Raw genomic sequence first — 16,370 nt, 5'->3', positions numbered from 1 at the left:
TTGTTGCTTTGCAATGTTTGAGAAGATGACTAGAGGAGCTTTAATGCTGTCTTGTTCATCATTGTGAATCAGATAAAAGATTAAAAACAATACCTAGAGCGCAGCTCTCAACTTGGGCTTCTGTCTGTTGAATTTTAATTCCATGGTAAGATTCTTGTTCAGACAGAAGGTAAATAAATAAGTCCATAAATTCCACTGATTTCAGCAGGCTCTGTCACGGGGGATGCATTATTTTTAAGCCAAAGTATCATCAGTGTTTTACATGATTCCATTAGAGAGATTCCTTTCCAAGGCTAGCACCACCTGCTTACCATACAAAGGCTTTGAACATTAACGGGGGAAGGAAACAGAGGAGCTGGTGAGCAGGCTTCAGAGACCACTGGTTGGTAAGGATATGACACATGACAAAGCACAATTTATCTTCTCGGGCCTTTCAGACATTTTAGCAGGTACCACTGGTTTCCACTTGCCCCTCTTCTATTTTGTCTTCTACTTTGGGAGACAAAATAGTGGTTGTTAGGATTGAAACGCAGGCCATGGAATGTGGAAACTTAGACAGCCTTTTGTCTGCAAGTGCCAGTGGTTTTGCCTCTAGAAGTGTGTCAGAATTCCTGAAGTGACTGTATTTACGCCTCACCTGGCTGGGGAGGAGAAGAGTGTGGCACTAACACCTGTCAAGGAAATTACAGGTGCAAGCAATTATTGGGCTTGGCGGTATTAAGGAGAAACAATTATACACATTTTCAGTCTAATTTGATGAGAGCCTCAGGTTCCTGGAGCCTTGCCCGGCCAATTGCCTAAGTTGTAAAAACTGAGTCACCTGGCTTTTCAAAGTTAAGACACTGTGGTTTTAAGCCTGTTGATTGGCTCACTGCAAAAGGAATGCAAAGAATGTGGCCTTTTTAGAAGTATGTTTCATAGAATTTGCTACAAAAACTTAAATTTTAAAATAGTACTGTAGCAGGTCTATAGCCTTTATTCTGGTTTGCACTCTCAAAATTTGTTTATGTGTTCAAGATTTATGTATTTGAACAGCCTACAAATATTTGCTGAGTATGTCCTCTCAGATGTCACAGACACAACTATGAGTAAAAGAAACATGACCCCTTTTCTCTTAGACCTTACAGTCTAGAAAGGACCACATGTGTATACCAATGATATGTGTGATAAAAGTCATGAAGGATGTCGTGGAATTATGCAACTGGGGATGCAGTTTGATTTTGGGGAGAAGTATCAGAGAAATTTTCCCAGAAGTAGTGACTTTTAAGGTGAAGATTAAGAAATGAGTTGGCCAGATGGAAGAGTGATAAAGAGTATTTCATGCATAAGCAAGACCATGTACGAAGGCCCCTAGATAAGGAATAACTTGTGGAGCAAGTCAAAATGAAAGAGGGGCTCAACAAGAAGCTCGAGATGAGGGCAGAGGCCAGCTTGCCTAGGACTTTGTAGGCCAGAATAAGGAGCTGGGCTTGAGTCTAAGATAATGAGTAACTGCTGGGAGATTTGAGCATGGGCCTTTTAAGAGCTGGTTGATGCATTAACAGAGCGTCTGAGCACCTATTGGATACCAGTCATTATGCTGGTAATTGGGGTAAGGTGAATGTGAGATGGTCCCTGTCTTCAAGGAACTCACCACTTTAAATGGGAAACAGATAAGAAAATCTCGCATTACAATGAGAGGATTTAGGTTTGCATAAAGGCATGAACCAAGTGCTATGGGAGATCAGAGAAGAAATCCAGAAAAGAGTCTTTAACTCAGCCTTTGAGTGGGTATCAGAATGTGTCCAAGGGAGATGGTATTTGATTCTGGGAGAACTTGTAGAAGTTAGTTACATGGACCAAGGGTAAGAAGGGTCTTCCAAACAAAGAGAAAAGCATGCCCAGTGACCTGTTTGGCACACTTGGAGAATTGCCTGTAGATTAGAATAGCTGGAGAAAGGGTATGAGTAGGAGTGAGGCAGGAAATGTGGCTGGAGAAGTTTATGTAACATTAAGGGATTTGTATGTTGTATCACCTTTCAATTTTAGAAAATTTCAAATTTTGCCTCTGCAGAGAAAAAGAGCCATTAAGTAGGCCAGCTTTCAGTAACAGAAGTTACTGTCTAAGACCATATCTGTCACTTTTCAGAAGTCTACAAAAATTTATACCTATTCAACAAAATGTTAATTTATGCTTCAGGAAAAAGAACAGTGGAATATACTGATACATCTTAAGGTGATCTCTTTTTCATTTCATCAACCAGAAAAATGGAATAAATTTTCAAAAGGACATCAAATACTCAACACAGAGGAAGAAAAAGATCCCTATTTATCATGTTCCTGCAATCACCACTGAGTGATGTATTGCGATTACAACCTTTTTTTAATTGGCAGGCTTCTGGGATGCTATAGGAATTGGTGACAAGATGATGGATCAGTTTCTCCATATTGGCTGGTTGATCCAACAAACCTAAAGCAGATATTGACATTTGTCATTCAACATTGGAGTCCTACAGACTGCTGATTAGTCAAATACGTCACCTCCCTTTAATTAACGTTTTAAGAGCAGAGCTTCACAGAGATGCTCAGGGGAGCAAAGTTTTACAATATAATGGAAAAGAAAGGTTACATAGTACCAGTTGAATGAGAAGAAGTAAGCATGGGGGAAAGGAAGAAATCAATGACAATGTTTGATCAGCTTAACCCTGTTGGCCCTTGCATGTTAATAGATTATTTATGCATCAGTTTGCCAGTAAGAAGAAATTAGTATGATTAGCATTTTCTGTTTATTGACTGCTCATCACAAATTGGAAAAATGTTTACATGTATTTTTGTTTATTACCTTGAAAAATCATTGACAAGAAAGGTCAGGAGAAGAACTCATCCTCTCATATAAACTCAAAGAATTTTATCCTAAAGAAAAAAAAAAAGGGCAAATGAACAGAAATATATTTCGCATTGTGCTGTGAAAAAAAAGGGAACTATTTTATTTCCAGAGAAAGGCCTTTTGAAATAGGTGGTTAAAGAAGGAGCTTTGAAATTTGACATGAGTCTAATCTCATTCTTTAGTTAATAGTCAAGGATTTTCAAAGAGTCTTTATGATGTTTGCAGAAAATTTTCACCCCTTCTGTGGCTCCCCCAGCCCTGATCATTTCGAAGTTTCTTTTACCATACAACTTCAATCATGCCCTGTTTTGGAAGAGAGCTGCAAGCTAATCCCATAATAAAGACAGTGAAACAGAGAAGAATCCAGAAAGCGTTTAGATTTCTACCTTAAGTACCTTAAAAATTCACAGATATAGGTTAGGTATTATTTAGGGAAAATGAATGTTGGTGTCTAAGTCTTACGAATAACAAATCCACAAAGAAATCTGCTGTATTTAGCAACCATAGGAGCAGGGACCAAATGTAGGATCCCAGACCTGGGATAGATTTCCAGTTGTCCTGTCTTGGTTTTTGGCAAACTAAAAATGTAGACTCTGGAGAAAGACAGATTTGGATTTGAATCTCGAGTACCTTAATTTCCTGTAAGTAAACTTGGGCAAGACATACAAAGTCTCTAGGGTGCTTTGATTTTCTAAGTTTTAAAAAATCTCTCGCTCTCTCTCTCACTCACTCTTCTCCTTCCTCCCTCCCCCTCCCTCCATCTATCTACCTATCTACCTATCTATCTAAACACACATTACTTGTCCTTCTTTTCACCTTTACATCCACCTGGCCCGCCTATAGATTGTTTTAATGAGACTGGTAGAGAAAAGAAGGATCATAACACTTCCTGTTGTTGATAATTAAGCCTCCAACTTGCAAGGAATATGGTGATGTTCTTTACTCTTACTGAAACAGTCACTGAATTCAGGACAGGATTATACATTTGGAAGTCACATTGTTGAACAATCAATGTTGAGTATTCACGTGATTGAATTAAGACAGTTTTACCTTTTAGGAAAATATTTAGGGAGAGTTTCTTGTGATATAAAATCACATTTTCTTCTTAGGAAGGAATCAAAGAACGATCTCCTCTATTTTTAGGATATGCTCTTCTGAAATCTAGCCCTGATCATCAGATTGAATGCAAATGTTTGAAATCTAGTTCTCTGAAGTTAAAGAAGATACTGCCAAAACAAAAATTATGCTGAAAGACCAAAGAAAAATCAATATGAAAAAGGTGTATACATAGATTTCATTCTTTCAAACATCCTGAAAAAAGCCCTAAAATCAGTTGTATCTAGTTACATTTAAATGTAATTTTCATTTTATCAAAGAAATATATAATACACATATATTATAAAAATGCAAGTAATAGTACAAACCTTATAAAAATCATGACAAATCCCATTTTCAAGAAAGTTTCCTTTCAATTTTTTAATTTCTCCCTCCCTGTTATTTATACTCATATTACTAAATAACATCATAGCAAAAAATTTCTTGGTTTTTAATTTTAGCCATTATTTTTTGGTTTTCTATTATAAAGATTAGCATTTAGATCTTTTATTGTGCCAGTACACATTTAAAAACTTCCCCTTGTCCTATCCTATCAAAACCATCTTTGGCTAAATCAATATTCAGTGTTTATCTTATTTTAACTAAGAAAATCTTATACACAGAGGAGCTACATGTTATATTATGATTATATATTTTAAACATTTTGTTTTTCCCTGAGGTTAACTATCTCACACACACACACACACACACACACACACACACACACACACACACACACACACACACACACACACACACACACACACACACTTAGTTTTCTATTTACTGGCTGCTGATTCTGGCAACTCTACCTCTTACCTGTCTTTCAAGACCCATATTAAATACGTTAGATAGCTCTTTACCGGTACAAAACTTTGCAGATGCAAGTTAAAAAAAATGAAGAAAGCTAGCTTAAAGGCTATCTGGAAATATATTCTTATATTTAATCTCATATTTCACAGTGGTGGCATCAAATTCAATCTTGAGATAAGGTGAGAGCTTTTCCTGATCCTGACCAATTCCCTCCTTGTTCTTTAATATGGAAAATCAGTTTTTCTTTTTTTTTCCAATGTTAATGTAGATGGAAATTAATCTTCAACACTGTCCTCCAGTGATCCACCTCCTCAAACCAGATGACTACTCTATAGATATTCTAGAACTCTTAGTGATACTTTAGAGTTTAAATGTAGCCTATTTCCTCTTGTGATTCATTTTGCAATTTAGACTTGAGAATGAGACAGTAATTTTCTGTAACAATTTAAAGACAGTCATAAATGGAGAGGGATTCAGGATATGACTTAGTGGGAGCCCAGGACATCAGCAGCGGTTGATGCAGAAGGGGTTGATGGTCATAGCAAGGATAGTCAATTTTTATTATGCAAAAATCTGAATCTTTTATCTATAGCCTCACTATTTACATGCAACCCATCAGCTAGAAGAATCTGCTGCTAGGTAATCCAGACATACTGAGTCAGACCTACTGAAGTTTGAGAAGTACGGTCTGGGTCAGTAACTGATGTTGAACTTAGTAGAGAGCTAAAGCTATTCAAGTATTTCTCTTTATGCAGATTAGTCAGAGAAAGGTTGGGACTTGGCATTAAGAGAGAGAAAAGAAAGTTACTAAAACAAAATGGGAAATCTACATGTAAAGGGAAAAATGGAAATATATAGCATAGTTTTGGAATGGAAAGAAGCTCATTATGACTTAAGAGTAGAGTGCAGGTTTAGGCTGAGGCTGAAGGTATAGAAAGGGAGAAATGATGGAGGTCCTCAAATGTTTTACCGAGGACTTTAAACTTTAGCCTGTAGGAAATTTGGAATCCTTGGGAATGTGTTAAGAAGCAGAGCTATGACATTCATGTTATGTTTTAGACAGATTAATCTGTCTACACTGGGGAGGATACATTAGACTTGGGAAAGAGACTGGAGAAAGAGACTATTTGAGAGATATTGCCATTGTCCCAAAAATATTGATGAAGATTTGAATTAAAATAACAGCTAAAAAAAAAAAAAAAACTAACAACTGTGGGAGTTGAGAAGATACACTGAGGACAAATTAAGGATGTAGAATGTTAGACTTTTGTGACTTGGTGATAGAAGTAATTGGGCAATACAACTGATCACAGGGAAAAGTAAGTCATGATTCTAGTTTAGTTCCCTGGTTAGCAGAGTAAGCTAAATTATTTCATAGTATAGTAGACTTAATTGTATCCTCCCAAAATATATGTTCTGCCAAGATACTACAAAAATTACTGGAACCACCAGGGACATCATAGGGATAGAGAAATGGCATAAAATAAAATGGTTTTGTAGGGGACTCTGTCAGCTGGCTACTCAGCATTCAGTCCATTCTTCCTCCTTCCTAAAGAAAATCCAATTCTGTTCACCTATTAATCTTCTCCTATGTAGCCCTTGTGACTCAAGGGATGCTTAACTCCCTACCAACTCTGGCTATAAATTTTGATCAATCAAATGAGTGTATGGCACTCACCTGGTGACTCTTTTCTTGATCACAGTGTGGACAGGTGGCCTAAATTGGCCCAACTTAAATGGAAGAATTTATATTTCATGTTTGAAAGAGCCAGCTCTCTTGCGTTGCTCCTCTATTCATTCATCAACCTGTCCCTCTCCCTCTCTCCTAATATGAAAGCAAGGCAGAGTTTTCCATTCTCTGTTGGCAGCCAACTATGACCAGGAGGAGAACTAGTGTGACGATGAAACAATATATGAATGATAGATCATAGATATGAACACAACCTAGCTCCTTGCTGATATTACTGAGCTAGTGAGTCAAGCAACTCTGAAGTTGGCCCTACTTAGGGACTTACTGTTATATGAGATAATAAGTGTCCTGTTTGTTTAAGCCAAAAAAAAAGGGTTATGTTCAAGTCCTCAACACTGGTACCTGTGACCCTTTTGGAAACGGGTTCTGTGTAGATGCAATTAGTTGAAATGAGGTCATACTATGAGGTTGAGGGTGGGTGCTGATCCAGTGGCTGGTGTCCTTAAGAAGAGAGGACAAAAAGAGACACAAAAACATGTGAAGACAGAGGCAGAGATTGGGGTTATGCTGCTATAGGCCAAAGAGCACCAGGGACAACCAGATGTTGGGAGAGGCAAAATCAGAATCCTTCTTCAGAGCCTTGGGAGGGAGCATGGCTCTGCCAACATTTGGACTTCTGATTTCTGACCACCAGGCCTGTGAGAGAATAAATTTCTGTTGTCTTAAACCACCCAGTTTGTGGTAATTTGTTATGGCAGCACTAGGAGCTCCTACTCATAGTTTTGGAAGGATCTTTTTATAAATTTGTCTCATTAATGTAATAGTAAATTGTCTAGAGCTTGTAATTAATACTCCTTTTCCCCCCTCTTGGCTAAAAAGGAGCAAGATGAGGTTTTTCTATTTTAAACTAATCTCTCATTGTGACTGAGGAGGGATGTGGATAGTCTTAGTTTTCTATTCTCAGGATAGAAGGTCGCAGTGGTTGGAGCACAAAACAAAACAACATGTTGTTTCATGCACAGGCCTAAAAGGATAGGAAATGTTTTCTTTTTTACCAGGTGTAAGTTCTCCTCTAAGGTTAATGAAGAGACAATAAATTAATTAAAAATAATCAACCTTCTGCAATGTGATAAGATAATCAAGAGCTTCATCTATAAGCCAAATCGAATAACTTTAGGAATTTTAAAAGTTTAAAGATTAGCATTTTATAGTTGGTTTGCTTGATTGATCTGTAAAACTTATTAAAGAAATGGATTTTATTATTACCTCTTACTCATATACTCCATACACAGTGTGCATTGTTTGATTCTTTAAGTTAAATTTACCTTGTTAATGAAGAGTGGCCTCTAGAATATCTTTAAATTGCTGGAATTTGCATAGGCTTGCACTTTTACTTTCTAATTTAAAGCCCCTGTGGGTTCCTTCTTTATCCCATCCTGCTTTGACTCATTACAATCTCCCTTCATTTGCTTGCAATATGCAAATAGCCACTTTCTTGTCATTTTTATAGGGATGGAGAGTTGTGCCTCTTGAACACGTTATTGACTACTGTGTGAATCTGTACAATTCTATTTAGATGTAATTGTTTATTATTATATTGGGGTTTAATTTTCTTGCTTTTGGGAAGAAAAACCTAGAAGTACTCCCTGGTTAGTGAAAATATTTATATTGAAAGAATGGGGTACTAGCACATATACACTGAATTTAGCATGCCGTTTATGTAATATATGTATGCATAAGCATATACACATTTTAATCTTGAGGTATGTTTATGCTAAGTATGAACAAATGCATATTTTAGGTTTATGTAATTATTTTAAATGTGGAGTTAGAATACACAAATTTTGATTTCTGCTAAGAGAGTAAACTAGCTAGGGTTGCTGACTATCACCACTTCCCCATGGAAATCAACCTAGAAAAATCATAGAAGTGTGAGAGTAAAACATGGATTTCAGGAACCAACTTCAAAACAGAAAACTGTAGGGGTGACTGAAGACCATCTTGAGTTAGTATGCCTTGGGAAGGGGTAGGTGGGTGTGTCCTGAGAGATAGGCCACTGGGGCAATAGTGGGAACAGGTTAGAAGAAAATGTTTAAAATTCTGTTCTTGCCTTCCCCCCTTATGGAATTGGGAAAACTGTTGCCTGCCCCATCAGAGCAGAATGCAGCAGGAAGATCTGTAGCTGCCCTAGTGTAGCATCAGTGCACATGTCCTGCTGAACTGAAACTCTGATGAAAATAGGTGCTACTGATCAGTTGTTCTCAGGCATTCACTCCTCTACCCTTCCCCTCTCCTTAACCCCCAAGGGCTTGTGGATTATAACCTAGAGTTTTAAAGTAAATGCTGACTGGGAGAGTTGCCAGGAGCTGTGGCAACAGAGCGTGTGGTCAGTAGTTACCCTGTGGTATGGTGGGTACTCTGCCTTGAGACTTTTCCCTTCTCCTCTGCTTAGACTCAACAGGACTGAAAAAGGCAGGGGACGTGGCCCTTCCCCAACATATGCTACTGGACAGGGTAGCTAAACTTCACAGAGAACGTGAGCTTATAAGCTGCAGTAGTTGGACATCTGGAAAGGAACAACATCCTTAAAAGAGAGAAAACAAGCTGGACAATATTTACCAATTGTGATGGAGTTAACAATAATTTACACGAAGGAAGATAAGTATTTGTACAGAAATGGGGAAGATAATAGGATTGTGAAAGAATGAGAAGCTATAAAAAAGCATGTAGAAATAGTAGATAAGAAAATATAATAGTTGAAATAAAGGACACAACAGAGGAAAAATAAAAGAATGGATTTAGCTAAAGAGTGAATTCGTGAGCTGGAAGATAAGCTTGAAGAATTTGTCCAGATTTAGCAAGAAAAGATAAACTGGAGAATATGTTAAGGACCTATTAAGTATGAAAGATATATGTAGAAGTGCCAAGAATATTTGAAGCAATAGAGATAAATTTTGCAGAACTGAAGAAAGATAGAAGACTTCATGTTGAAAAAACAAATTACGTAACAGGATAAGCCTCAACTAGGCACATTATAGAAAATTTGAGAATATCAAAAATAAACAAAAAATTCCAAATGTTTTCACAGAGGTAAAGTCAGTCCTGCCACAGAGATTAAAAAACAACCAAAAAAGAAGAAGACAAAAATTATCTGCAAAGAGAAAAAAAAAAGATTGGTATCAGATTTCTCAAAACAACACTAGATACTAGGAGACAACAGAATCATTTTTTGTGGTGAAATATACATAACATAAAATTTACTATTTTAAAACCATTTTTAAATGTGCCGTTCAGTGACATTAATGACATTCACATTGTTGTACAACAATATTTTTGAAATAATAAAGGAAAATGATTTTAACCTAGAATTTTATAGCCTACTAAAATTTTTTTAGAAACCCTGATACAAAAGGGATGGTAAATAAAGGTAGTCAAGTACAAATACATTGGTAAAGGTTACTGTGGTCTTTAAATTATAAAAGACTACAATTTGTGAAGTAAAAACAATGCCAGCATGATATTAAATCAGCTTTTTATTTTCCATGAATCATTCAGTGTCTAAGCCTTGGGTTTCTCTTGCTTAGTTATTACGTTTTTCTTAAAAGGCTAAAAATACCTAACGCTATTTGCTCTTTTCTGCCTCTACCAGCCCATAATGCCATTTTTCTTTTTGTTCCTTTCTCTTCATTAGATGGTAAGAACATGAAAAGAAGGACTGTATTTTGGCAAAGAATGTAGGTATGGGAAGGCTAGAAATCAACTGGCACATGTGTCTTTGTTTTACTTTGCTAAGGCTGTCATAACACAATACCACGCTGGATGGCTTAAATAACAAATATTTACTTTCTCACAGTTCTGGAGGCTTGAAGCTCAAGATCATAGTGTCAACAGGTTTGTTTCCTCCTGAGGCCTCTCTCCTTGTCTTGCAAGCAGCCAGCTTCTCGCTGTGTCCTCACATAGCCTTCTCTCTGTCTCTTTCTCTTCTTATGAGAACACCAGTCATATTGGATTAGGGCCCTACCCTTAAGACCTCCTTTAACCTTAATAACCTCTATAAAGACCTTATCTATCAGTATCTATCTGAGGTACTGGGGGTTGGGACTGCCAACATATGAAATTTGAGGGAGCACAATTCAGCCCATAACAGTCCTGTTTTACAAATCTTTGCATGAAGGACTTAAATGCTGATACCAAGATACCAATCCTGAGAGCCAATGGTCATTGAGTATCAGGCACGCACGCTTCTGAAAGCTTCACATAGATCATCTCATTTAAGCCTCACAACACAGCTGGGCAGTAGGTGCTCTTTTTTTAATCCTCATTTTACAGTTGAGGAAACAGAGTGTTTAGGTACCTCCCTAAAATCAAACAGGTAGAAAAGGAGGGAACCAGGATTCAAACCCAGGCAGCCTGCCTCTAGCACCTCTCCTCTCACTCCCTTCTCTAAGCTGAGGACACCGACATATGTTTATTTGACTTCACAAGCAGTTTTGTTACGGATGTTCACTGTCAGAGGCAAGATGCTAGTTCGAAGAGCAGCACTGGCTCCAGAGTCTTTGCTCACCTGAACCGAGGGGTTGTTTTGAGAGACCTCAAAGATAAGCTTAATTGAGGAGCCCAGCTCTCTGTGTAAGATATTTTATACCAAGCAAAATAAACTGACTTCGGAGTGTCAATGGAAGAAGAGTTGAGAGCAAGTTTTTTCCTGTTTTTATCTTTAAGAAAATAAAATATGTGCATCAGAACACAGGCTCAGAAGCAGATCAAGGATGAGTGCTTTGAGAACAGATTTAAATAGTTACTTCCTCACTCCTGAGCTCCATCTGGTCTAGGAGTTCAGTGATTTTTTGTAAAACCACAAAGAGTTCAGCGAGGCGCAATGTTAAGATATATGTCTTGGGAGAAAAGATCTGAGAGAATTAATTTGTTGTTTAGAGGTAAAGATCAGTTCCTGTAGGTTAGGTATTCTATTTTGGGCTTAGAGGGAAAAGTGATTAACATTTCTTTCTGTTCTGGCAGACTGTGGAATAAGGCTCAGGGTATAAACAGAAGGAATTATCACACTTCTTGCAGGCAGAAATCAAAAGCAAATGGAAGCTAATCAAAGTCCAGTAAAGACAATTCAGGCATTATTCTGACCAGTTCAGGAAAAAAAGATGTTGGGATTTAATTCAGTTTAAATAGGAAAAACACATTTTGGGAAAAGCTACTTCAATCTTCAAGTACTTTGCAAGAATTACCTAAATTGTTTAATGTGTTATATGAGGTATCTGAATTAGAATGGCAATGAGTGTTTTCTCCCTGAACTTAATCTCAAACTCCAAAATTAGGCCTTTGTGAATGTATGTAGCTTTATATTCTCTAATTTTTTCAACTAGCCTGTGTAAGCAAGAGGTAACTCCACTGAATTATCTGGCTCATTTCTAAAGAAAGAGCTCCATGAAATGATAAGTAGCATGAATGTCTTTAAATATACTTTTTAAGTATCATAGTTTATTTATGAAAACATTTTATTTGTAATAGAATTAATACAAAAGAAGCAGATAATGAAAAATGTGAAAGTTTCTTTCCACTCTCCATATGATACCTCCAGAGGTACTTACAATCATTAATTTCATGTTTAATTTCCTAATTGTTTTTCCTATGCTCTGTATATGTATACATACCTACTTTTTTCAGCTGTATTGAGGTATAATTGGTATACAAAAACTGCATATAATTAATGCATACAATTTGGTGAGTTTGGACATATGCATACATCAGTGTTACCATCACCACAATCAAGGTAATAAACATATCTGTCATCTCCAAAAGTTTGCCCATGTTCTTTGGTTTTTTCTTTATTTGTTTTATGGTAAGAACACTTAACATGAGATCTAACCGCTTGACAAATTTTTAATGCACAGTACCTTACTTTAACTATTGATACTTTAGATCTTACTCATCTTGTATAGCTGTAACTTTATAGCCAGTGGACAAAAACTCTCTATATCCTCCTCCCCTCACCCCCTGGCAACCACCCTTCTATTGTTTGCTTCTATATGTTTGACTTTTAGATGCCTCGTACCAGAGGAATCAAACAGTATCTATACTTCTAAGACTTATTTATTTCACTTAGCATAATGTCTTCCAGATCCATCCATGTTGTTGCAAATGATGTGACTTCCTTCTCTTTTAAGACTGATGGATATTCAATTGTATGTGTATACTTACCCAAAGTGATTTACAGATTCAATTCTATTCCCATCAGAATGATATATTTTGCAGAATCTCAATGGCATATTTTACAGAAATAGAAAAAAAAAGTCATAAAATTCATATTGAACCACAAAGCACTCAGAATAGCCAAAGTGATCTTGAGAGAAAAAGAGATAAAGCTGGGGGCACTATACTTCCTTATTTCAAAATATATTACAAAGCTACAGTAATCAAAATAAGTATGGAACTGGCATAAACACAGACAAATAGACCAGTGGAACAGACTACAGCCCAGAAATACGCTTATATGGTCAGCTTATCTTCAATAAGGGTGCCAAGAATACACAACGGGAAAAGGATAGTCTCTTCAACAAATAGTGCTGGTAAATTACATATCCACAGGCAAAAGGATGAAACTGGATCCCTATCCTACACCATACACAAAAATCAACTCAAAATCGATTAAATACTTAAACATAAGATTTGAAATTGTAAAAACCCTAGAAGAAAACACAGGGGGAAATCATTATGATATTGGTTTTGTCAATAATCTCATTGATAGGAAACCAAAAACAAAATAAAAAAAAATAGGCAAGAGGGACTATATCAAATTCAAAAGCTTTTGCTCAGCAAAGGAAATAATAAGCAGAATAAAGAGTCACCTATGGGATGGGAGGAAATATTTACAAACTATATATCTGATAAGTGGTAAATATCCAAAATGCATAAGGAATTCCTACAGCTCAATAGCAAAAAACAAAACAAAACACACACAAAACAAAAAAACCAAAATCAATCCAGTTTTAAAAAGGTCTAAGGAATCAATTAGCTGTTTCTCCAAAGACACACAAGTGGCCAACAATTATATGACTAGGTGGTCAAAATCACTAATCATCGGGGAAGTGCAAATCAAAACCACAATGAGATATCACCTCATAACTGTTAGGATGCCTATTATCAAAAAAAAAAAAACCCAAAAGGTAAGTGTTGGTAAGGTTGTGGAGAAATTGGAACACTTTGCACACTGTTGGTGGAAATATAAAAGACTATTTGGTAGTTGTGTGATCTTGGCAAGTTATTTAACCTCTCTGTGACTCAATTTTATCATTTGCAAACAGGGGCTAAAGTGAGTGCTTGTCTTATAAGTTTATTAAAAATATATAGGTATATATTCTATACACATACACACAAACAATACTTCCAAAATGATTACTAGAAACCAGACAATGATTTTTTTATATAGATAGATGGATAGGTAAATATCTAGATATGTATTTATTTATATTTATTTTAGCTGATATATATGTCTATAAATGTGTATATATATATATATATATATATATATGTCTATATATATATAAAACATTTCCTGGTACATACTAGTCAATTTGGAAGTATTGTCTATTAGTATTACTGCTTAGAACATGTGCATTTTTCTATATCCTGGACCACATTGAATACCTGGAATGTAAAAAAATTTTAACATAATACATGAAAAAAATGTGATTTTTAAAAATTTTCTAATATTCTGCTCCTGATAAGGGAGTAACATTTTATCTATATTGGTCATTGTAGTTCTACTTTAATGTATTACTTGCTAATATTCTTATCCAGTTTTGTTGTTTTATTTACCTATTATTGTTATGTAAGAGTTTTTCAATATATTCTCTTTTTTTGCCACTAAATCATCATGTATTTTTTTTTAAATGGTCAAATATCATGACTTTATATAAATGTATATAAATATACAATAGCAATTTGCTTTCCTTTTTAGGTACAGGTATACAAAAAAGTTGAATGACCAGTCTCTTTCGTCTCAGCCAGGAGTTTACAGACTTTCTTGTGTGTGTAAGAATGGCTTTTTAGGTAGTAAGGTTTGTACTTTTTTTTCTTAAACATCTTTATTGGAGTATAATTGCTTTACAATGGTGTGTTAGTTTCTCCTTTATAACAAAGTGAATCAGTTATACATATACATGTATCCCCATATCTCTTCCCTCTTGCGTCTCCCTCCCACCCTCCCTATCCCACCCCTCCAGGTGGTCACAAAGCCCCGAGCTGATCTCCCTGTGCTATGTGGCTGCTTCCCACTAGCTATCTATTTTACGGTTGGTAGTGTATATATGTCCATGCCACTCTCTCACTTTGTCCCAGCTTACCCTTCACCCTCCCCGTATCCTCAAGTCCATTCTCTAGTAGGTCTGCGCCTTTATTCCCATCTTGCCCCTAGGTTCTTAATGACCATTTTTTTTTTTTTTTTAGATTCCATATATAGATTCCGTGGAATCTAGATTCCATTTAGATTCCATATGTGTTAGCATACAGTATTTGTTTTTCTCTTTCTGACTTACTTCACTCTGTATGACAGACTCTAGGTCCATCCACCTCACTACAAATAACTCAATTTCGTTTCTTTTTATGGCTGAGTAATATTCCATTGTATATATGTGCCACATCTCTTTATCCATTCATCTGTTGATGGACAATTAGGTTGCTTCCATGTCCTGGCTACTGTAAATAGAGCTGCAGTGAACATTGTGGTACATGACTCTTTTTGAATTATGGTTTTCTCAGGGTATATGCCCAGTAGTGAGATTGCTGGGTTGTATGGTAGTTCTATTTTTCGTTTTTTAAGGAACCTCCATCCTGTTCTCCACAGTGGCTGTATTAATTTACATTCCCACCAACAGTGCAAGAGGGTTCCCTTTTCTCCACACCCTCTCCACCATTTATTGTTTGTAGATTTTTTGATGATGGCCATTCTGACTGGTGTGAGGTGATACCTCATTGTAGTTTTGATTTGCATTTCTCTAATGATTAGTGTTGTTGAACAACCTTTCATGTGCTTGTTGGCAATCTGTATATCTTCTTTGGAGAAATGTCTATTTAGGTCTTCTGCCCATTTGTGGATTGGGTTTTTTGTTTTTTTGATATTGAGCTCATGAGCTGCTTGTAACTTTGGGAGATTAATCCTTTGTCAGTTGCTACATTTCCAAATATTGTCTCCCATTCTGAGGGTTGTCTTTTTGTCTTGTTTATGGTTTCCTTTGCTGTGCAAAAGCGTTCATGTTTCATTAGGTCCCATTTGTTTGTTTTTATTTCCATATCTCTAGGGGGTGGGTCAAAAAGGATCTTGATGTGATTTATGTCATAGAATGTTCTGCCTATGTTTTCCTCTAAGAATTTGATAGTGTCTGGCCTTACATTTAGGTCTTTAATCCATTTAGAGTTTATTTTTGTGTATGGTGTTAGGGACTGTTCTAATTTCATTCTTTTACATGTAGCTGTCCAGTTTTCCCAGCACCACTTATTGAAGAGGCTGTCTTTTCTCCACTGTATATTCTTGCCTCCTTTATCAAAGATAAAGTGACCATATGTGCGTGGGTTTATCTCTGGACTTTCTATCCTGTTCCATTGATCTATATTTCTGTTTTTGTGCCAGTACCATACGGTCTTGATTATTGTAGCTTTGTAGTATGGTCTGAAGTCAGGGAGCCTGATTCCTCCAGCTCCGTTTTTCTTTCTCAAGATTGCTTTGGCTATTCGCGGTCTTTTGTGTCTCCATACAAATTGTGAAATTTTTTGTTCTAGTTCTGTGAAGAATGCCAGTGGTAGTTTGATAATGACTGCATTGAATCTGTAGATTGCTTTGGGTAGTATAGTCATTTTCACAGTGTTGATTCTTCCAATCCAAGAACATGGTATATC

The 16,370-nt window shown here is 36.4% G+C and overlaps 1 long non-coding RNA gene across 1 annotated transcript in view; it reads left to right on the top strand.

Annotated features, from left to right (window-relative positions):
- LOC137770642 (uncharacterized) overlaps window positions 1–16,370 on the top strand; it is a 629,331-nt gene that overhangs the window by 198,078 nt on the left and 414,883 nt on the right. The gene's annotated exons all lie outside the window — the stretch shown is intronic.

Source organism: Eschrichtius robustus, chromosome 10, assembly GCF_028021215.1.
Source record: "Eschrichtius robustus isolate mEscRob2 chromosome 10, mEscRob2.pri, whole genome shotgun sequence".
In the NCBI taxonomy this organism is placed as follows: Eukaryota; Metazoa; Chordata; class Mammalia; order Artiodactyla; family Eschrichtiidae; genus Eschrichtius; species Eschrichtius robustus.
The sequence above is the reverse complement of the archived record's forward strand: the minus strand, read 5'-3'. Positions and strand labels throughout refer to the sequence as shown.